The sequence below is a fragment of the Telopea speciosissima genome, chromosome 1 (genome assembly GCF_018873765.1).
Source record: "Telopea speciosissima isolate NSW1024214 ecotype Mountain lineage chromosome 1, Tspe_v1, whole genome shotgun sequence".
Classification (NCBI taxonomy): Eukaryota; Viridiplantae; Streptophyta; class Magnoliopsida; order Proteales; family Proteaceae; genus Telopea; species Telopea speciosissima.
In genome coordinates this window covers 51,429,932-51,446,525 of record NC_057916.1, presented here as the reverse complement: position 1 = coordinate 51,446,525, position 16,594 = coordinate 51,429,932, and positions in this window count along the sequence as shown.

Below are 16,594 nucleotides of genomic sequence, written 5' to 3'. Positions count from 1 at the left end.
TATCCAAAATGGCCAACATGGCACTAATCTCAGGCTTGAGTCCTTTCTCAAACTTCTTCGACTTGCAAGCATCGCTCCTCATGTGTTCTGGGGCGAAGTGGAATAAGTCCTCGAATTGTTGCTGGTAGTCTAGCACTGAATTTGATCCTCGGGTGAGGGCCGTAAATTCTGCTTCTTTTTTATCTCTAAAGCTTTCTGGAAAATAATTTCCGAAGAAAACTTCCTTAAACTGCTCCCAAGTGGGGTTGAGATGAGTAACTTCTAAACTGGGCTTAGTTGACTTCCACCAACCCGCGGCTGTCACACCCCAAACCACCCCCTAGGAGGATTGGGTAGGTGACCCGAATTGCACAACGGCAATCCGTCAAATCCCACGGATCAAGAAGCAATGCTTACGATCATGGAACCACAACCATCTCTTTACCATAGGCAAGATCAGAGTGCAGTAGATAAACTACAGTTCAATAATAAAAGGAAGCATAGCGATACGGGGAAATAGTGATAATATATACATATAAAAGTTTTACATTTCCCATCAACCCACACACAAAGAAAACAAAGAAACAAAGCTGATAAGTACAATACTACATACAAAGACATGTACAGGGTGAGCATAGTCAACCCCAAAAAGGAAAAAGGAAAACTACAACAACCAAGTCAAAACGGGGATAACTCCAAATAGCCCAAAAGGAGTCCCCAAGTTAAAAAGCTATCACAAACACACTTCAATGGTCTTCATCAACAACCACCAAAAATGTGCACAGGATCAGTATGACCTCTGTCGGGGTCCACACTAATATCATCGTAACAACCAAAAGTCTCCTCCTCGAAATGACCGGCCATGCCACAGCGGCATCCACCTACAAAATCATCTAAGAAAAACATTGCACAATAGAGTGTGAGCCCCACTGAGCTCGTGAGCAAATAACATCAATCATGCATGCACATGCAATCACAATTCATAATTCATATGGTCCTACATGATATGCAAGTCCAGTTTATTTATTAGCCATCTAGCATTACAACTAAGTCAGGTCTGTGCTACTACAATCCCTAATACATGTATCCCTGGTGCGGGCTTCTAACCCCTTCCCACGATACACCCATTGAGTTTTTGAAGAGGACCAGTCAGCTCCCGCATTCATTCACCAAGGTCAGCCTGACCAGCCCTCTGTGATTAACCCGTGGGACAATCCATTTCTTTCTTTTCTTTTCTGGCTTATAGCCCATGTGCACCATTCTGGTGTTCTGTACATTCATGCACCATTCCGGTGTTCTATTCATTTCTTTTTCTCTTTTCTCTTTTTCTGATGGTTGCCCCCACAGGCATCCAACACCTTAACCCATGTTGGCAAGGGTGATGAAACTCTAGCCCCATGTCTATATGGCATCGTATGAGTCAAACGGTGTCAATCGTACCCCATAATACGGGCTACCACAGGCCCCATTTCCAAGCCGACTACGGCATCTAGTCTAACATTCACAATCATGATAGAAGAATTCACAGTGTTGATCATCAGACAGTCATTATGCAGTGATTTGAATAGTTGGACAAAAGTAAATAGCACAGTAATTATGTTCAATTCTTATTAGCCGACAACAGATCATAATTACATATACACATATGATAGTATTATTCACTCACCAGTACTTGGCTCTAGATACTCAGTTACAAATTCAGTTCCAGCAGTTGTCTGGTTGTTGTCCTCCAGCACAGGATCAAGTCCTAGATGTAAATCAAAAGTTGCCATGTTAAGTTATCAGTCTGTCATTAGAAGTCCTAGGGTTACCCTAATCTTATTGGGTTGACCCGGGGTTTAGTTGGTTACACTTGGAATCACTAGGCCTTGCACTGGACCTTAGGTCATGTCCTGGTGCATCAACCAATGTCAGTGGCTCAAAGGGAAAAATGGTTATTTCCAGGGTTGTACCTGACTCTAGGCTAGGATATGCTTACAGTGCTGTCCACAGCTTGTCTGTGCTGTAAGACCAAGCACAACAGGGCTTCCTTTACCTGCGGGGCCCACTAGGGTTCCAAAGCATTCATTAATCATGGGAAGATGTGGGGAAGGGTATTTTAGTTTTTTCCCACATCCCACAGTGTCCAGGGGCCATTGGGTGAGATCCCCCCCAGCTCTGTCCACCAAAACAGTGATTTTTCACTCACTGGGCGTTGGCTCTGGGCGTTGCTGCATCGCCCAGTGCCTGTAGAATCAATGCAGGCTGAGTTTCCAAGGCTAGGCTCTCAAGGCTGAGATCAAACCTGATCCCTTGCATGTCAGGGGGGTCTAGTAGCCCCTGAGATGGTCTACACCATGACCCAGATAGATTTTCCATCAGATCCATCATTAGGCTGACAGTGGCTGTCCAAGTAGCCCAGATGAATATTATTCAGGGTTTTGGCTAAGCTTGGGAGTTGGTTTCAGCCACATGCAGGGCTGGAACAGCATCCAAATGAGGGTCCAGGGCTGCAATCATCTAGGGTTGATCTCTGTAGCCCTAACTTGCACCCAGGGTTCCAATTCACAGAGCAATAGGGCCAACTGGCAGTGCAGGTGGGCACACCCAGGTTTCGGCCACAAGAGCAGCAAAATAGAATATTAAAAATGCATAAAGATCTCAAATCTTCCATGCACAAGACCTACATTGCAGATCTGGACCAATATTGGGCAAATCCTAGCTAGTCTGGGCTGCCCAGGAAGCAAAAACACAGTATATACAGAGGGGGAATGGGAACAGCAGGTGAGGATAGATATTTTTATACCTGAAGTAGCCTGAGAATAGGCTCGGTTGCAGGCTGGGATGGCTGCAGTAGGTCTCCCCCTCCTCTTCTTCCTTCTTCCTTCTCCTTCCTCTTCTCTTTCTCTCCTTTTCCCTCTCTTTCTCTCCTCTTGGTTTTAGTAGGAAAATAAGAGCTCTAAATGAGCTCAGGCCTGCCTATTTGTAGGCCCAAGACCAACTGAGGTCTGTTTGGTCACTAAGTTCCTTTTTAAAAATCAGTTTTTGAACTGATTCCGACTGATTCTGGGCTCACCAGTGGGGTCCACAGTGAACTGAGAGCATGAGGTGGTCCCTCAGACTCCCCTCTATTAGTGGAGGGTTCCCATGTTCATATTGGGTGGTCCCCATAAATAAAATCCATTAAAATATTCAAAATCAGTCACTAGGCGATGTCACTGGGCCTTGCTGCATCGCCCAGTGCCATGGCCCAAAGAATTCCAGCAACTAAAACTCAAAGGGACTTGCACAGGGGTTTGACCCTTGGTCAGGGTATTGTCCCCGCATGCCCACTAGGGGATTTTACACACTTTTTTAGAGGTGGGTCCCACCATTATAAGGAGGAGAGAGCTTACCTTGGATCCAAGTCATACATCAGACTGTGAGCTGCACAATTGCAGGGGTCTGCTATCCATCTTCTAACAGGTATATAGGGAAACCTGTTCAAGGTATTCTCATTGTTATCATTGTTCTCATTGAGTGGAGTGATGCTCCACAGTGATCCTGGTTGCCTAGCCAGGGGTTCCTGCCCTTAAATAAAAAATCCAGCCAATCAGGAGCAGCATTTGACAGCGGCCTCATCTTGCAGCTGGAATCCAACACAGATTAACTTTTGTGCGTCTGTGCACTCCAATACTTCAAAAATTCTTTCCATGTCACTAATCAATTGTTCGGGCTGTAGTGGGTTCGCGTCAATCTTCGGGAACGAGGAAGGTTGAAGTTTCTTAAATCTTTCCATAACCTTCAAGGTAGAGTTATCTTGTGCAATTGGAGGCATAGGAGGAAAATCTGGGGAACAATTGGGGCAGGGTATTGCTCTCCCTTGGATGGCCATCACAAACTGAGTATTCATGTTGGTTAGTAACTCTTGTTGTTGTTGCTGGATTTGCCATTGGGTCTGTTGCTGTTGTTGGATGGCATGTATCATGTTGGTCATGACTGTGTAATTATCCATAAATATTAAATAAAGTAATTAATTAATACTTTCCCTATTAGATTCCGCTTCTTCACCTTTGTAGCACTCTGAGTTTAAACAGAACTGCCGAACTGAGAGAGAGGGAGACAAACTCTCACTGGGATTAAAGTAATCCATCAGGGTTTTAATTAAACCCTCATCTATATAAGGGGACCAAAATGTAGAGGGGGCACGCAGTGCTCTGTGTTTTCAGCCTGGCCCCCTTTCTCCTACGTTTTGGTCACTCTCTCTCCCTCTTGTGATCTCTCTCCTTCTTCTTCTAGTTTCTCTCACTTGTGTTTGAGAGTTAGGGTTTGTGAAACCCTAGATCTGTGCTGAGAAATTTGAGAGCATCTGGGATTGGCTTGAAGAACCTTGGTAGCACCATTGGAGGTTCAGATTTTTTTACTTGGAGTGCTCACTGGAGGAAGAACCATTGTCTATTGGAGGAGCAACACTTGAGACTCACCAGGTTAGCAATTCTTGATTGATTCCTTTAGTTTTAATTATTTAATATTTATGGGATGCGAAAAAAACTCGAATCGATTTATTTTCACTACGCATTCGAGTATGGGATGGATCCCTCTTGCCATATGATAGATTAGAGATGCTTTTCTTCGTCCCTATTATGCTATATAATTTTATGGGACACAACAGGGAAGGAGAAACCCTAACTAGGATGCACCAGGGTTCCCATGGACAACAATGGGGAAACCCTAAAATTAAAATGGGCCACCCATGGGACACCATGGGCTAACCCAGGGCATGCAATACCCTAATTGGTTTATAATTGGTTTCCCTAGGGAACCATGGTTTGATCCCTAGACTTTAGTTTTGACCTACAATTTCTAGTATCGGAAATGGGGGAGTCAATGGGTTATAAGTAGTTCATTCACTCCCAACCAATAGGAATTCAACTCCAAGAATAAATTTTGAAGATTTGGCATGGTGGGAAATGCAAATTTCCTTTTATTGAATAATCGAGGACGATATGTGGAACAAACCATGTCAAGAAAGAGGGGACATTGCAAGAAAATGAACAATGTAACTAGGACACCAGCAAGGAAAGTGATGGGAATGGAAAACCTGTAATATATATGTTTTTTACCGAGGATAAGAAATATGGTTACACAAAAGGCCACCATCATTATATGTATAGAGATGAAGAGGGTGGAGAGGCCAATTATCAATCGCTTGGGCAACGACTCGAGAAAATCTTCTTCTTCATAACGTGATGTGTTGATGGACAGGAACATCAAGAGTGAAGTGGAGGATGGTTCACCCACCATCCTAGGGTTCACAAACCCCTATAAGATTATAGTATGTTCTTAATTTACCGTCTCGATACTTTTCCCCCCATCCCATGCCCAGTGAACGGATTCTCACTCATTTTGGGTAAAGGAAACCCTGTCCTATCTTATTAATGGGAAAAGAATCCTTGGGCCTAATGTGTTTTCTATGCTCTCTCACATTTAAGTTTTTTATTATTTTTCTTTGAAAATGAATAAAAAAATTAGTCTGTTTTGTGTTCCAGTTCAGAATTGACATCCTTACCGCCTTAGGTGTGAAGGATATTGGAGATTCAAAAGCGAAGTTCATGGCATGGCATGTGAACGGCCAAGACCTTGTATTTGTGCTAGGCATGGCATGTGAACGGCCAAGACCTTGTATTTGTGCTAGGGTTGAGGAAGGAATGTCTATTATATAAAGAAATGGGAGAAAATAAAATAAAGAGGAAAAGAAATCGCTGCTTGGTTATCAACACGAATGTGATTTTTTATTTCAAGAGGGACTGGTCAATAATTTTGTGCACTCCTGTGTGGGCACGCGAGCCACGCAACTAAGCAACGTTCTTTTTCCCAAGAATAAAATAATTTAATTTGGAAGTCGTAATTAGTAGAGGCATGTCAATCTTTTTCTTTAATTAAAAGAAAAATAACAAGAATTGCTATAAAGTAAACTGGGGCCGATCCGATCCGAACCATACCACTTTGACGGATCAGATCATAATCGACCAAGACTGATCCGGATCTTGACCCCAAGGTTCCTTATTCCCATGTCAACTTTCATCAATAGAATTGTTCAAATGTTAAAAAAAATAAAAAAAAAATAAAAAAATCAATTTTATAATATTTTTATTAAATCTGAAAAATAAAATAAAATTTTTAATGGGTGAAAATAAAAAACTGATCCATGAGGCTGTAGAGCATCCCAAGTTGTTCAACATATATGAAAATCTTTTTCAAATAATCACTATTCATCCTATTTTTTTCAATTTTTTTTTTCAAATAAATCATTTATTTTTCTAGAAATTATAATAAAAAATTTAATAACTGAAAAATAAATCCGACTCCATCAAGTGATAGATCGGCCAAAGATGTTTAACATATATCAAACCACATGAATCTATCAAGGGTTACACAAATTTTGTTGAAAAAAATAGATTTGGGGAAAACTAGAAAATACCTTTGAAAATTCTTCAAATAAGTGATGATTCTTGGCCTATTGGAGTTGAATCTTCAATTTAGCACTTGAATCTCACTTGAAACCATGCAATCCACCCAAGATTTGAAAGAAAGAGGAAGAAAATGGAGCTAAATGGGCTGTTTTCCCTTTCTTTAGAGCTATGGATAGAACTCGGTGAGATTTTCGAGTTCTGTCCATGTAGCTTAGTTTATAAAATGGGTTAGATGGGTGAAATGGGGTGAAAAAATTGTGAATTCACCTAGAGGGGGGGGTGAATAGGTGAATCTAGGGAATTATGAAAACTTATGCGGAAATTAAAATAAATCACTAAAGTAAAGACAAGCAATGTATAAAAATGACACAAGAGATTCATAGTGATTCGGCCAAGCTTGCCTACGTCCACTCCTCTCACCTTAGAGAGAATTTTACTATGTCAAATCTTGAGTAAGAGCAAGAGGACTCGTACAACTCTTGAGAAATGAGCAAGAGAACTCAACAACAACTAATCTTGATTATTGAGCAAGAGGACTCATCCTACTCTTGATTCCGAGCAAGAGGACTCAAAACAACATATAAAATATAAATAAATACTAAGATTAAAGTTACCTCAACCTTAGTGAAGCTTTGCTACCTTTCCAAATATGAAGCTTGAGTGCAAGTATGAATGAAGGGAGCTAAGTGAGATTGAATGCCTTGGATTGGTACTTGAATTCTCACTTGAGATTGACTTGTTTATTGAGGCTCTTGATTGTGATTAGTAGTGGTGATTAGAGCCTTAAACAAGTACGTATTTATAGGCTAAGAGGCTTGGATTAATTAGGAATCTACATAAGGATCGGATTCCACAAGCTATATATAATCCAGTATGTCGGATCACCTAATTTCCTTTTTAAACAGAGGAATAATGGTCAAATAAGACTCAGTAACACACTGATCCGGTATGCTGGATAGCCATCCGGTATGCCGGATCAGGGCAAAGTGCAGGCAGGGCAGGATCCGGTATGCTGGATCCTCATCCAGCTTGCTTAGGTGAGCCTCTGTGACCATTTTCCTGAGATTCCCATTAATCTGGTATGCTGGATGGGAATCCGGTATACCGGATTGGGCATTTTCAGTGTAAATAGTCCAGTATCAAAAAAGGTTTGGTTTGGGAGAGTTCCAACACCAAAAAGTCAACTGTCTAAGGGGTCAAATTATCACCTAAGGACATTCTAAATGGATGTATGCGTGCGTGTGTGCATTACACCAATTGTGACTTTAACTTTTACACAAGTTTAATTACAAAGTCTTCAAATCTTCAAGCTTCAATCTTCAAGAATGCTTAAGGCCTTTAGTCTTCAAGGTTTGACTTCCATGTCTTTGAGATATTCTTTTTGTGTATGTTCTTCCTATGTATATGCATTTGTATACGCTCTCCCTCATTTGGTACTATGCTTCAAATCTAAATAACTTAAACACAAGCATTAGTCCGAGGGTGATCTTATTTGTTATCATCAAAACATCTGTCATCATGGAGATGACTTAGAGTGTATAGGGCCATTTGCATGTCCCCAACAATCTCCCCCTTTTTGATGATGACAAATAGTCCAAGTGAATGGAGCAAATAGATAGCAATGCATAATTATAAACAATAATTATAAAAGCAAGAACAATGTCATCATTCATATCAAAACATGTGGATTACACCAAATCAAATAAGCATAATAGTTCCATTACAGTTTATTCCAAGCCCAATACTTCTCCTCCTTTGTCATTGTCAAAAAGAGGGGCATTTCACATCAAGCATTAGGATCAAAGGGTGGAAGGGGTGGAATAGAGCTTGAGGCACCGGGAAAAGGGGGTCAAACTCCTTGAGGAGTGGCTCCCGACGTATCAAGAGAGAGATGACCAAGATTGACAGCAAGTGAATGAATGGCATTGAGGATTTTATCTTGGCGCACATTTAAGGAGTCAAATCTGGTCCTCACATCATTGCGGAGAGATGTCATATCCTCTTGAATTCGTTGTTGACCAAATTCAAGTTCCATGATACGAGTATTTGCTTCGTCCATGTAATCATCGATGCTTGACACCCATTCTTGTAAGGATGTCGGAATGCCTTCTTGTACTTGACGAGGAGGCACATTTGCATCCAAGTCTTCTTCTTCTTCTTCAATAAATACATCGGAGGGAGGAGGAATAGAAATTGTGTGAAAGCTGCTATGAGTGATGTGTTGGAAAGACAAAGTGGATTCATATTGAAAGAGAGGTTTGAAGGAGAGAGAGAGAGAGAGAAAGAGAAAAAGAAAATTTTATGTATTAAGATAGAATGAGACTAGAGAGTGAAGGTGGAGTGAACAGTGATTCAGAAAATGACAAAATTAGAGCTTTATATAGGCTTGAATTCAACTGTAACAGCTATAAAACGGTCAAAAAATAATGATCCGGTATACCATTTCAAGAATTAACGGTCAAAAGACTGCCAAATATGCTAATCCGGTATACCGGTTTGTGATCCGGTATACCATTTCAGGCAAAAAATAGTGAAAAACAACAAGTTTCGAAATCATTTTCAGTTATTCAAATGGGTCACAAAAGCCAAGTTCTCTTCTAAGAGAGTAGAATCTTTCTTCACTTAAAGGTTTTGTGAAGATGTCCACAAGTTGTTTCTCAGTCTCAATATAGTCAAGTCGGATTTCACCTCTTTGAGCTGTATCACATAGAAAGTGATGACAAATGTCGATATGCTTAGCTCAAGAGTGTAAAATCGGATTCTTGCTAAGGTTAATTGCACTTGTGTTATCACATTGGATAGAGGAAATGTCAAATTTAACTCCATAGTCTTGGAGAGTTTGCCTCATCTATAGCACTTGTGCACAACATTGTCTTGCGGCGATGTATTCAGCTTCGGTGGTAGATAGAGCAACTAAATTTTGCTTCTTACTAAACCACGAAACCAAACATGATCCTAAGAAGTGACAAGATCCACTTGTACTCTTACGATCAACATGACAATCGATAAAGTCGGCGTCAGAGAAGCTAATAAGGTCAAAGTCATTGCCCATAGGGTACCATAGGCCAATGCTTGGAGTTCCTTTCAAGTACTTAAAGATCCTCTTTACAGTACTCAAATGGGATTGCATAGGTTTGGCTTGGAACCTAGCACAAGCACAGACACTAAACATTATGTCTGGTCTACTAGTCATTAGGTAAAGTAAACTACCTATCATACCTCTATACTTGGTAGGGTCAATTGTGGTTTCATCCTCATCCTTAGACAGAGTTACAAATGTACTCATTGGAGTACTGGATGACTTCTGTCCATTGATGTCAAACTTCTTTAATAATTCCTTAAGATATTTAGTTTGACTGATGAAAATCCCATTAGGGGTTTGTTTTATTTGAAGTCCTAAAAAGAAGTTCAATTCTCCCATAAGACTCATCTCAAATTCACTACTCATACTCTTACTAAACTCAAGACAGAGAGATTCATTTGTAGATCCAAATATGATGTCATCTACATATATTTGAACAAGAATTAAGTCTTTATTCTTATATTTTACAAAGAGAGTTGTATCTATCTTACCCATTGTAAAATCATCATCGATAAAAAACTTACTTAGCCTGTCGTACCATGCTCTTAGAGCTTATTTCAAGCCATACAAGACTTTCTTCAGCTTGTATACATGGTCTGAAAACTTTTGGTCTTCGAATCCAGGTGGTTGGATAACGTGTGCTTCTTCATTAATGAAGCCATTTAAAAATGCACTCTTCACATTCATTTGACGTAATCCGAAATTCTTATGACAAGCAAATGCAAGCAACATTCTAATTGATTCAAGTCTGGCTACAAGAGCATAGGTCTCATCGAAGTCAATGCCTTCTTGTTGGTTATAGCCTTGGGCAACCAGTCTAGCCTTGTTTCTAGTTATGTTACCATCTTCATCAAGTTTATTTCTAAATATCCATCTAGTTCCAATAATCTTGGAGTTCGAGGGTCTTGGCACTAAGTCCCAGACTTGATTCCTTTCAAATTGGTTAAGCTCTTCTTGCATAGCAATTATCCAATTACTATCCAAAAGTGCTTCTTTAATGTTCTTGGGTTCAATGGTAGAAATGAAAGCTACATTGGAACATACATTTTGGATTTTACTCCTGGTTTGTATACCTTTATCTAGATTTCCAATGACAAGGTCAAAGGGGTGGTCTTTAACAGTTCTAATCTCTTTAGGAAGTTGATGTACTTGATCATTAGGTTCATCTAAAGTAACTTTTTCAATTTTTTTCCTAATTTCAAATACTTCATCTTCATCATCTTCTTCTAGGTCTTTATACTTTTCTTTTGCCGTAGATTCATCAAATCTAATATTCATAGACTCTTCCACAACTAGTGTTTTTTTATTAAACACTCTATATGCTCTCCTATTTGTGGAGTAGCCTAGGAATATACTATCATCAGGTTTTTCTTCAAACTTTCCTAAGTTATCTTTAGTATTAAGAATGAAACAAGCACAACCAAATACTTTGAAATAATCAATTATCCAAGCACAACCAAAAATAATATACTTAGGCAAGGAATACTCATTGAGTATTGTCTTAGCCATTTCTTGGATAGTTCTATTTTTCCTTTCAACCACACCATTAGATTGTAGTGTTCTGGGAGCCGAGAAATTATGTGTTATACCTTATTTTCAACGAAACTCACCAAATTCCTCTATGTTATCAAATTCACCTCCATGGTCACTTTTTATGGAAGTGATCAAGTAACCCTTTTGATTTTGTATTCTCTTGCAAAGAGCTACAAACTCCTTAAATGCATCATTTTTATGCTTGAGAAAGAGGATCCATATGAATCAGGAGTAATTATCTACAATAACAAATGTGTACTTCTTACCTCCTAATATTGTGGTTTGTATAGGTCCAAACAAGTCTAGGTGAAGTAATTGTAGAGGTCTAGAGGTAGCAACAGAATTAATGACCTTATGAGAAGTTTTTGTAAGTTTACTTCTTTGACATACCCCACAAGAGTGTTGTTTATCAAATTTCAACTTAGGTAGGTTTCTCCCAAGGTTCTTGGAAGAAAGGGATTTAATAATCTTAGGATTAATATGTCCCAATTTTCTATGCCATAAGGTTACATCATCAAACTTAGATATGAAACAAGCATCAGGAGAGTTTATATTAAATGTACAAATATAAACATTATTCTTCCTACAACCCTCAAGAATCAAGTTATCATTAGAATCTTTAATCTCATACTTGGAGGCATTAAAGTCAACAAAATAGCCATTATTGCATAGTTGACTTATACTAAGTAAGTTGTACTTAAGGTTATCAACTAGGCTTACGTTAGAAATTACTGTACCTCCAAATTTAATTGATCCATTTTCAATGATTCTTCCTTTGCTGTTGTCTCCGAAAGATACACATCCTCCTTTTTGTTTCTTGAGTTCTGAAAACAGCTTTGGGTTGGATGTCATATGCTTCGAGCAACCACTATTAATATACCATTCCATGTTGCTTAAGTGCACCTGCAAGATATGAATGCTTAATAAAACTTTGGTCCCCATTGAGTGTTGGGTCCATCATTGTTAGTATTATACATTCCTCTTGGTCTCTACACCATTTGGTGACCATTTGTCTTTTGGTTTTCATACCAACTTGTGTATGATTGGGGGTTCCAAGGTCTTTGGTTTTGAGATATTCTATATGAACCTTGGTTATTGGGTGGTCTTTGCACCTTAGTTGGAGTTCTAGTTGATTTTGGTACCTTTGGATGACTTCTCCTATTTTGACCATTATAAGGTCTTCTAGGATGGTGGAAGGGTTGATTCATATGATGACATTTTCAAATAGTAAGCCCCTTTTTGTTGCAATTATTGCATACAAAAATTTGAGGGTTATACAGAGTCTTTCCTTTGGGATTTGGTTTGCTAAATTGAAGAGTTTTCATTTTAGCATAACATTCTTCAATTGAATGTCCTTTCTTTCTACAATAGTTATAAAATTTCTTCTTTACTTTCTTACTTGTTATTTTACTTGAACTTGCCTCTTTGGTGTGATTTGAACCTTTGTTCACATCATAATCTATTCCTTCCTTGTTGAAGGGTGTTTTGGAGGCATTTCCAAGTAGGATATCAAGGGTCTTCTTGCCATTTGTAAAAGACTCTAAGGCTTTACATAATTTCTCTTTTTCTTCTTCCAAGATATTTACTTGAGAAGTTAGAGTTATGTTTTGGTCTTTGAGGATGTTTATCTCCTTTAAGAGATTTTTCTTAGTAGTAGCTAGTTCCATGCTACTTTGGTAAAGGTCTTCAAAGGCTTCTTCTAATTCTAAAAAGTCCTTATCTTTATGTAATGGAGAAGTGGAACTTACCTCATTTTAGGTTTCTTCTTCTTCGGTAGCCATTAAAGCAAGATTTGTTTATTCCTCTTCTTCTTGTGATTCTTCATTATCTTCTTCTTCATCACTTGAATCAAAGGTGTGTTCAGCTTTATAGGCCTTCTTGTATTTCTTCATTTTAGGGCAATCTCCTTTAAAATACCCTGGTTTCCTACATTCATAACATACAATATCTTTTGAAGAAGTGTCAGTGTTATCCTTAGAAACACTCTTACCTTTTTGGTCCTTTGAAAATCTTCTCTTGTTGAATGAAGTTTTGCCCTTGTTCTTCAAGAATCTTGAAAATTTCTTGGATAGATAAGCAATCTCATCATCTGAGAGTTCTTCATCATCATCGCTGATGTCATAGGTTTTGAATGCAACGACTTTCTTCTTTAGTTCCTTAGGCCCATTCTCCTTGGTGTCTTGTTTGAGTTCCATCTCATGAGTTTGGAGTGATCCCAACAGTTCATCTAGACTTAGCTTGTCAATATCCTTTGATTCCTTTATTACTGTAGTCTTGGGTCTCCATTCTTTTGAGAGAGATCTCAAAATCTTTCTCACATTTTCACCATTGGAGTAAACTTTTCCTAAACCTTTCAGCTTGTTCACAATGTTAGTAAATCGAGTAAACATAGCATATATGTCTTCATCATTTTTTATTTTAAATAGCTCATACTCATTTACTAGCATATCAATATTAGATTGCTTGACTTCAAAAATACCTTCATAGGTAACAATAAGCTTATCAAACATCTCCTTAGCTGAGTCACACATGCAAGTTCTATTGTACTCTTTTTCTCCTAGAGCACATTGAATATAATTTATAGCAATAAAATTGAGTTGCATCTTAGCTTTTTCAGTTGGGGTCCACTCTTCTTTGCGTTTGTCTATGATATTTGATCCATTTTCAATTATTTTCCATGTGTCAATATTATTGGCACATACGAAGTTGTTGAAACGATTCTTCCAATAAGAGAATCTTTTACCTTCAAAGAAGGGAGGTCGGGTAATGTTATATCCTTCAATCTTACGATTGGCAGAGGATCCCATGGTCTTAAACTCTTAATTGGATTATAAAAATCACGGTCTTGAGTTTCCGCTCTGATACGAAATGTGAATTCACCTAGAGGGAGTGAATAGGTGAATCTAGGGAATTATAAAAACTTATACGGAAATTAAAATAAATCACTAAAGTAAAGACAAGCAAAGTATAAAAATAACACAAGAGATTTATAGTGGTTCGACCAAGCTTGCCTACGTCCACTCCTCTCATCTTAGAGAGAATTTCACTATGTTAAATTTTGAGTAAGAGCAAGAGAACTCGTACAACTCTTGAGAAATGAGCAAGAGAACTCAACAACAACTAATCTTGATTATTGAGCAAGAGGACTCATCCTACTCTTGATTCCGAGCAAGAGAACTCAAAACAACATACAAAATATAAATAAATACTAAGATTAAAGTTACCTCAACCTTAGTGAAGCTTTGCTACCTTTCAAACTATGAAGCTTGAGTGCAAGTATGAATGAAGGAAGCTAAGAGAGATTGAATTCCTTGGATTGGTACTTGAATTCTCACTTGAGATTGACTTGTTTATGGAGGCTCTTGATTGTGATTAGTAGTGGTGATTAGAGCCTTAAATAAGTGGGTAGTTATAGGCTAAGAGGCTTGGATTAATTAGGAATCTAAGTAAGGATCGGATTCCACAAGCCATATATAATCCGGTATGCTGGATTCTAATCCGGTATGTTGGATTCTAATCCGGTATATCGGATCACCTAATTTCCTTTTTAAACAGAGGAATAACGGTCAAATAAAACTCAGTAATACACTGATCCGGTATGCTGGATAGCCATCTGGTATGCCAGATCAGGGCAAAGTGCAGGCAAGGCAGGATCTAGTATGCTAGATTCTCATCTAGCTTGCTTAGGTGAGCCACTGTGACCATTTTCCTGAGATTCCCGTTAATCAGGTATGCTGGATGGGAATTCGGTATGCCGGATTGGGCATTTTCAGTGTAAATAGTCCAGTTTTAAAAAGAGTTTGATTTGGGAGGGTTCCAACACCAAAAATTCAACTATCTAAGGGGTCAAATTACCACCTAAGGACATTCTAAATGGATGTATGTGTGCGTGTGTGCATTACATCAATTGTGACTTTAACTTTTACACAAGTTTAATTACAAAGTCTTCAAATCTTCAATCTTCTAGAATGCTTAAGGCCTTTAGTCTTCAAGGTTTGACTTCCATGTCTTTGAGATATTCTTCCTGTGTATGTGCATTTGTATACGCTCCCCCTCACTTGATACTATGCTTGAAATCTAAATAACTTAAACACAAGCATTAGTCCGAGGGTGATCTTATTTGTTATCATCAAAACATCTATGTCATCATGGAGATGACTTGGAGTGTATAGGGCCATTTGCATGTCCCTAACAAAAATGGGTCAAAACCCATATCCAGACCCGATACAGGCGAGATCTCGACCAGAAATTGCATTTTTATAACGTAAAGAATTAGAAAAAAAACTTTAAAATTGGACCCAGATACATGGGTTGAGACGATACCGAGACCTCGGCGAGATTTCGCGGAGAAAATGTAATTTATAATGCGTATGGCACCTCGACTCGAGTTTTTGAAAAATCAAGAAACTCGACGAGATTGAGATCTCGCGAGTTCTCGAACCATGGTCTTTACATTGTACTCTAGTCAGGAATATACTGTTTTGACGCCAACCATCCTCGTTGACCTCAGGCTCACACTCACGCATCAAAATTACTATCTTATTCTCTGTTACTACCATGGTTCATAATCTCGGATAAGATTGGCCAATATTAGTCGAGGCCAATTCCGAGACTAGACCGATATGGCAAGGTTTGGTTGGATCATTCCCTGGATCGGCCGATCCAATCTGATCTGACTGTATTTTTTTGGATTTTTTCAAAGTTTTTAAAAAAAAAATATTATCTTGACCGATACCAACTGATATTGACCGGTCCGCTCCGGATAATATCTACCGATCCGATCCCAAGATCACAACACCCACCAACTCTAGCCAATACATGACCCAGTCCATAAAAAAATGATTTTGGGTGGTTTTTTGACTAATCCGATCCCGATCCGAAATGGTTTCGACCATGACCGATATCGATTTCGATACCTGGACTTCTAACCTTGGTTGATACTCATAGACAGTTAGCCCTGAGTTCTTCCTTTTTAACAAAAATGACTAGACAATTTGGACACTGAGCAGAGAAATGTCCAAACCCATTGCATGTAAAACATTTTACCTCAGCCTACGGTTTCGTACGTCTATCAAAACCACGCCAAGGTGGATAATGCGGATGGTTTGGCTGTAAGGACACCATAGGAGAGCCACTAGCCTATGGCTTGTTCAATGACTTCTTCGGTTGAAAAGGTTCTTGCTCTTGTTATCACCCCAAGAGAAAGTGTCTGTAAAAGTCTTCCGAGTATAGGGCCTCTTTAGACTTTCTTCTACTTGATATGCCACCTATTTTGCATTCTCCATCGTAGATAGTCGACTGGATCTGGATGCTAGTATGGCATTTATATGAGGATGCAAGCCAGTGCTGAATTCTACTACCAATACCTCCTTGTCCCACTCAAAATTAGATCAAGTGGCTAAGTAAAAAATCTGGCAACATACTTCTCAATTGTGTGAACTTGAGGGTGTATGCGTTGCGTGTAGTCAGTCGGTAGGAATCTCTGGTTCATGGCATCACTCATCTCAGCCCAAGTAGTGACTACTCCGATGCCTCGAATTCAATTCTGCTGGTGCTACTTGATCCACCA